This window comes from Bos grunniens, chromosome 10 (assembly GCF_055505025.1).
Source record: "Bos grunniens cultivar Pamir isolate PY7600 chromosome 10, Bosgru_T2T1.0, whole genome shotgun sequence".
Taxonomy (NCBI): domain Eukaryota; kingdom Metazoa; phylum Chordata; class Mammalia; order Artiodactyla; family Bovidae; genus Bos; species Bos grunniens.
This window is the reverse complement of record NC_141174.1, coordinates 78,805,591-78,813,419: the sequence shown is the minus strand read 5'-3', so window position 1 is coordinate 78,813,419 and position 7,829 is coordinate 78,805,591. Positions and strand designations below refer to the sequence as shown.

The 7,829-nt window shown below is 41.7% G+C and overlaps 1 long non-coding RNA gene across 1 annotated transcript; it reads right to left on the bottom strand.

Moving 5' to 3' along the window:
- Positions 1 to 2,313: 2,313 nt before the first annotated feature.
- On the bottom strand, positions 2,314 to 6,692 carry LOC147365063 (uncharacterized). Its single transcript, XR_015135126.1, has 3 exons — positions 6,561 to 6,692; positions 6,318 to 6,435; positions 2,314 to 4,234 (listed from the first exon to the last, which is right to left on the bottom strand). It is a non-coding gene; the product is annotated as an uncharacterized LOC147365063 (long non-coding RNA).
- Positions 6,693 to 7,829: the final 1,137 nt, after the last annotated feature.

Here is a 7,829-nt window from a genome sequence, read left to right as displayed (position 1 = left end):
TTTTCCTGTCTTAGGCTAGGACTCCCAGTGGTAGGAGTATTTATCCCTAAACTAGGTCTTTAGATTTGAAAGAAAAAATATACAAAGAGGCAGCAAAAGTCATGGCAATGGTAAAGGTAAATAGAAACAGATAGTTTGACACCATCCAGCTGTACTCATGGGCAATATCTAGTATATGTAGAACACCTGCTATACAAGGGCCATTTCCTTTGAACCCTAGAAACCAGGATGGAAAGGGAAAGTATTGGGACTCAAAGGGAACTAAGGTAGCTATGACTTTCTTTCAGTCTGGACCACTGCTCCCTCCTTGCCCACTACCATCCTTAGCTTAATAGGAGTCATATCTTTAGCCACAGCAAGTAAATATTTGAGGCTAAAATTCACAGATTAAAAAGTCTAGAGATGAAAGCAGAAAGGAGATAATACAGGGGTACATTAACATTGGCTGAAACCTAGAAGAATCACTGATAAGAGGGACTTCCAAGTTTACAAGAGAACAAGTCTATATACCTTACTATAGACTCACTCAGGTGATTAAGATGGCTCTGTCTATGCCAACAGGAGGGAGACCATTTAATTTAATTGCAAGCCTGAAAATAGTACCATATGAAGAAAATCTGTTCAAACAGAAAGGGAACTTATGACACATATGAACAGAAGTATTCTTAAGGTGTTGACAAATGAACTACAAGAAATAATAGATTCGCAATTACCTAACAGCATCCAAAGGGTAGAAGCTCTATATCTGTTGATTTTATGAATTAATTATTCTTCAGTCAACCAATATTTAATGTGTAACCACTATGTGCTCTGTACTGTGTAATGTACAATGCATTCACACTTCCTGACCCTGTGGAGCTCACAGTTATAGTCATAACAGAGACACTACTTTGCCAACAAAGGCCCATATAGTCAAAGCTATGATTTTTCCAGTAGTCGTGTATGGATGTGAGAGTTGGACTGTAAAGAAGGCTGAGTGCTGAAGGATTGATGCTTTTGAAGTGTGGTGTTGGGGAAGACTCTTGAGAGTACCTTGGACTGCAAGGAGATCAAACCAGTCCATCCTGAAGGAAATAAGTCCTGAATACTCATTGGAAGGATTGATGCTGAAGTTGAAGCTCCAATACTTTGACCACCTGATGTGAAGAACTGACTCATTGGAAAAGACCCTGATGCTGGGAAAGATTGAAGGAGAAGGGGATGACAGAGGATGATGGTTGTATGGCATCACTGACTCAACGGATGTGAGTTTGAGCAAGCTCTGGGAGACAGTGAAGGACAGGGAAGCCTGTGGTGTTCTGCAGTCCATTGGGTCACAAAGAGTCGGACATGACTGAGTTACTGAAAAATACAATACATAATTATAGATATAGATGTAGATACATAAAAGCATATTAAGTGCAACATCCCTTTTGTCTTGGGCTTTGAAGACAGCCTGCAATACATGAGAACACATGGAGAGAGACCACAATACAAGCTTGAAGATACTTGAAAACATTGATAAGCCCACTTTTTAACTTTCCTTAGCCTATTCTGCACAGTAATGATATATGAGAAAACTGATAATTCACTAAAGAGTTAGAATAAATAGGGACTTCACAGGTGGTGCAGTGGCTAAGACGCTGAACTCCCAATGCTAGGGACCTGGGTTTGACCCCAGACAGAGAATTAGATCCCATGTGCTGCGACTAAGAGCTGGCACAGCCAAATAACTTTTAAAAAATTTAAAAACAAAAGAGAAAAAAGTGAAGCTGTGGTGGTATGTGTTTTTTTCAATCATCCTCAAGTTAGAGGAGATTCAAAGGATTGACTCAGAGATTTTGAAATATTCCCCTGGAGTCTGGAGGATTTTGAAGCTCATGTTAGGTTGCAATGACAACTTCTCTCACTTTACTGTGGTAAAGAATCTGACTGCCAATGCAGGAGATGCGAGTTCAATCCCTGGGTCAGGAAGATTCCCTGGAGAAGGAAATGGCAACCCACTCCAGTATTCTTGCCTAGGAAATCCCATGGACAGAGGAGCCTGGTGGGCTACAGTCCATGGGATTGCAAAGAGTCAATTCTAGGATATATTTTTCTTCTTTCACGTGTTTGATTTATTCCTTGAAACTGCTTACATCTATTTTCTTCATTATAAGTTGATCTCTAGATAACTTTATTTCCTTCTTTCCAACACATTTTACAAAATTCAACTCTTAACTAATTAATTACTTGATGACTTGGCTATGTAAGTCTATTGTCTCTCTCATCTCTCTCTCTCCTTCACACACATTCGCATCGCAAACACACACACATACACACACACACTTATACTTTCTTTTCTGGAAAGTTGCTCTTTATTGGTATCATTGTTATTTGTACAATAGGGATAGAAAATCCTTACACAAGGAAGAGTATCTTCCTTTTTGGAATTCCAGACGAAAGCAAACCCACTAGGTTAATTCCCACCTAATATCACAGCAATAGTGCAGAGACTGAACTCTTTAGGATGCTATATGACAGCTACTCTGCACATCCGTGGGGCAGACAGCCAAAATTGAAGTTAATTGGAGTTAATTGGGACAAAAGTATAAAGCAAAGCCTTCGTATAAAAGAATTTTGTGAAACAAGGAAAATATGACTGTTTAGTAATTGCAGAGTGAAAATGCTCTATTCTCCAGGGTCACAGAAATGAGCAGGGAGCCACATCAGAAAGATTTAATGGTAAACTCCTATTAAACTCCTGGGAGTCGTCAAGAAATCCACCAAATACCTTTGTGTTCATTCCAGTATTGTTTACTACAATGAATAAAACAATTTTAAAAACTAGTAAAATGGAATTAGCCCAAAAGTATGATAAAATCACACATTGGAATACCATGAGTAGAATGTGTGATGTTGACCTGTAAGTAACGTTGTGAAATAATTATTTCACAATATACTGTCAGGTAAAAATTCAGACTAGAAATATCCTTTAAGGTATGAATCTCTAATAGAGTTTTTTTTTACTAGTAAAATTGGTGAGTTTGTTTTTAGCATTCCTTCTTTGCATATTCTATTTTCTACGTTAAACATACATAACTTTGTAATCACACATAGGGAATGTGACCAGGTGATGAGGTTAGTTCTGAGCAAACAGTAGGGTTTCATTTCTCCTTGGGGTGAAGATTTGTGGTAACAGTTACTCTATGCATATCATTCCTAGTCATTCACGGCACAGGTGAGGCAGGGCACAGGGAGGGTCCAAGAAGTGTCCTTTCAGAGATATTTCAGATCCACAATGATGGCCAGACTTGCTGCTAAGTCGCTTCAGTCTTGTCCAACTCTGTGCGACCCCATAGACAGCGGCCCACCAGGTTCCCCCATCCCTGGGATTCTCCAGGCAAGAACACTGGAGTGGGTTGCATTTCCTTCTCCAATGCATGAAAGGGAAAAGTGAAAGTGAAGTTGCTCAGTCGTGTGCGACTCTTCTCAACCCCATGGTCTGCAGCCTACCAGGCTCCTCCGTCCATCAGATTTTCCAGGCAAGAGTACTGGAGTAGGGTGCCATTGCCTTCTCCAGATGGCCAGACTTAGCAATGCATAAATATTTGTGCAGTGAACCTAAAACTCTGACAACTCAGGTGCAGATTTAGTCAAATACTATAGAATTTTTTAAAGCCAAATTTCATATTTTAAAAAAATCACTATTTAAAAGTTTTTTTAAAAAAAAACTTTGGCAAACGATCTTCTACAAGATAAAGAATTGAAGATAAAGGTATTTTTGATGAATGACACTTTGACATATGCGCTCTGAGCCAAAGATAGCATTTTCCTTACAGTGAGGTTTTCACTTCTAACCCCGCTACCTTTTCCTGACCTTACCGAGAATCTCACTAAGGTGTTCATGCTGGGAGACTCCACATGTTGACATCTGAGGTTGCTGTGGGGCTCCCTCAGGCAGCAGCATCACTGTGGTCACTCAGAGCACAGAAATACAGGGTTGAGTCCTCGAGCTGTGAGTCTGAGATGGTGAGGCTGATGGAACTCGTTGCTTTCTGGAAGTTCAAAAAATACTGATCTTTTGTTCTATTCAGCTCATTGTAAGAGTCCTGATGAATAAGGAAAATAATTTCCCCGCTTGGTGGTTGCTTGTACCAGAATAAATAATAAGTATAGCTATTAGCTTCATATGCACAGTTCAAGGTTACATCCTCCTTCTCCAGCACAGAAATTTCTGACTGATTTTGAGTTACTTTCTGGGCCATGATGGATCCTAGAGAGAAGAAAAAAAATTATATATATATATATATATATATATATATATATATGAGAGAGAAAGAGAGACAGAAAGGAAGAGGCTGATTCTCCTGGTAGAACTCAGAGGGCTTCAAGGAAAAAACAGAGGATTAAGAGTTCTTTCTAATTCCTCTGCCAGTTAACCAACTCTCCTAAACCCCAAAAGACAATAATAACCTGCCCTACCTCTACACATGGGAGCTGAGCAGAGCTGAGTCTGTTTGCGGTCATCCTTACCAGCCTTACCAAGGCAGACAGAGGCTATTACAGTTCTGAGAAGGCCAGGGAGCCCCATGCTGGAAGTTCTTCCCCTGAGTGAAATGTTCTGTTCTCTCTCAAATCTGGGTCGAGATGCCTGACCTGTGCCTGCCAGGGCACATGCACAGTGACTGAGCTGTGAGATGCTTCTGCATCAGAAGAGGAAATGTATCTGGCTGATATCAGTTTGCCTGTGTCATGCCATGGCTTGTTGATGTGGTTGATGATTGTAACCTGCCTATTTAGACTTGAAAGTCACTTGGTCATATCTGACTCTTTGTGACTCCATGGACTGTAGCCCACCAGGCTCTTCTGTCCATGGGATTCTCCAGGCAAGAATATTGGAGTGGGTTGCCATGCTGTAATTAAATTAACAACAGTTACATCAGGGCTGCATGCATATTCAGTCAATGCATCTAGGATAGACATACGTTTTGTGACAAAAACAATTTATTATGATTACAGTGACCTCTGAGAACAAATAGTCATCCATTTTTGTATAGCTCCTTTTTGGGGGGAGGGATCTGAAGCCCAAATCTACAGTGAAATAAGCTCGCAAGCTTTTCTTTCATACAGGAAGATACAACTGTTTAGTCTCAATCATCATAGCTTTTCTTCCTACACTCCAAGGCATGGGTTCCTGGGGGAATTTATGCTGGATAAAGGTCCTTGTCTGTTTAATGCAATCATAGCAAGTTTCCTGGTGGACAAAATTTGTCCAGCTTTATGTGTCTAACAGTAATCAATAATATGTGCGAAAATAATCTTGCTTTTAAATATCCACCCTACAGTCAAAATGAGGACAAGCTCACCAGACCACACATTCTTATTTCCTTATATCAGAATGCAGCCCTAGAGGCTGCGTGCCACAACTCCTGAGCCCGTGTGCCGCCATTACTGAAGCCCGTGCGCCTGGAACCTGTGCTCTACAACGAGAAGCCACCGCACTGAGAAGCCCATGCACTGCAGTGAAGAGTGACCTCCACTCACTGCAACTGGAGAGAGCCCAAGTTCAGGAACAAAGACCCAGCTGAAGCAAAAATAAAATAAACAAATAAATAAAAAAAGAAACATAGCCACTCAAAAGTCACAAATGCTTTCTCATCCCACGGCTACAGCAGCTCCAGTTCAAAGGCTTTCACTGAAAACAGCCCCTCAACAGCGTTACATCTCAGCCACATGCAGGCTGGTATGTGATTTGCTTGGTGCCTCTGTGTTGGTTCATGATTATGATTCAGGTGATGCAGCTTTTAATCATCTATTTCTTTTCTCTAAATGAATTATTAATTCTGTGGCATCTAATATCTGTCTTACATTATGAGAAAAATAGATTCTTTTTTAAAAGTCAGTCTAGAGAAGAGAGGAATCTTTCTGGCTGAAGAGGGGTGCTTCTGGGGATTGGAGCTTGGGTCTTCTTTAAGACTGACATCCACCCTATTTTCCCTGTAGAGCAATTCCCAACCTCCTGGGTTTCTAGGATTAGACCTGAGCTTGATTGGTTTTCCTGAAAAACTCTAAATGTAAACTAAATTCTGATCAAGGACAGAATATACTTCTTCCTGACTTTAGCCTCCTGCTCCCCTTGGGTTTGTGCTCAGCTCCCCCTGCAGCCCTTTCTCACTGTGTCACTCAGAGCACAGTAGTACACAGCCGAGTCTGATGCTTGCACTGCCCGTTTCTGCAGATGGAAGGAGCTGTCACTCTTAACAAGAGTGGCCTGAAAACCTTCATGCTCTACCTTCTTGTCTGCTGTTAAGCCCTTCAGGAGGAGTTGAGGAGCTTTGTTGAGATGCTGGACATACCAAAAAAGATAGAAATCTGAATACTTGGTCTGGTAAGTGCAGTTCAGGGTCAGGAGAGCCCCCTCTGAGAGAGTCACTGGGCCTTCTGTCTGGTTCACTGAGTCACCATTGGTCCCTCCTACAAGAGAATCACTTTGTTATAGTAGAAATGTACAGGAGGAGTTTTCAGCCAGAGAAGAAAAATAAAACTTACCTGTTATCATAGGAAAATGAAAAATCATTTTAGGATAAAATGCTACTTACCAAGTATTAAGCAGATGACAAGAACTGAGCGAGTGGCAGAAAACATTCTGGCAACAGTCCTCGTTCCCTAGAAACATCAAATCTAACAAAGTTAGTCTCTGGCTGGATGTTACAGAAGCTCCTCACTCAGAAACTGGGAACCCCTTTCTGCACAGCAGCAGTCATCTGTCTTGTGGCTACAGAATAGGCAAGTCAAACCAGCTCCTGAATACAATGAGGAATCGCATCTGAAGGAAGCCCCGCCCTCTGGTGGTGATCTTAAAGATTACACCACAGTCATATCTGACCTCAGTTCAGTTCAGTCACTCAGTCGTGTCCAATTCTCTGCGCCCCATGGACAGCGGCAGGCCAGGCTTCCTTGTCCAACACCAGCTCCCAGAGCTTGCTCAAAGCCACGACCATTGAGTCGGTGATGCCATCCAACCATCTCATCTTCTGTCGTCCCCTTCTTCTCCTGCCTTCAATCTTTCCTAGCATCAGGGTCTTTTCCAATGAGTTGGCTCTTCGCATCAGGTGTCCAAAGTATTGCAGCTTCAACTTCAGCATCAGTCCTTTCAGTGAATATTCAGAACTGATTTCTTTTAGGACTGACTGGTTTGATCTCCTTGCAGTCCAAGGGGCTCTCAAGAGCCAAGGGGCTCTCTTTTGAAGACCACAGTTCAAAACCATCAATTTTTCAGCGCTCAGCTTTCTTTTTGGTCCAACTCCCACGTTCATACATGACTACAGGAAAAACCATAGGTTTGACTATATGGACCTTTGTCAGAAAAGTAATGTCTCTGATTTTTAATATTCTGTCTAGGTTGGTCATAGCTTTTCTTCCAAGGAGCAAGTGTCTTTTAATTTCATGTCTGCAGTCACCATTTGCAGTGATTTTGGAGCCCCAGAAAATAAAGTCTGTCACTGTTTCCATTGTTTCCCCATCTATTTGCCATGAAGTGATGGGACGGGATGCCATGCTCTTAGTTTCTGAATGCTTAGTTTAAATCCAGCTTTTTCACTGTCCTCATCCTGACCTGGTCCTGACCTAGTCCTCCTGATGATAGTCTGTGGGGTACACACAGGAGACTGGGGCAGGACCCTAAGAGGAGAGCCCTAAACACAAACATGCTTTGGGAAACGTCCCATTATTACATCCATCATTTTCTGTGTGGTATGGTATCTCTAGCTTTGCAAATAATGCCAGTTAACAATTTTTAGGAGGAATGGTCAGAGGGTTTCTTCTTTCCATATGTCTCCATGATTCCCATGGGTCAGGAAAGGCCCCCT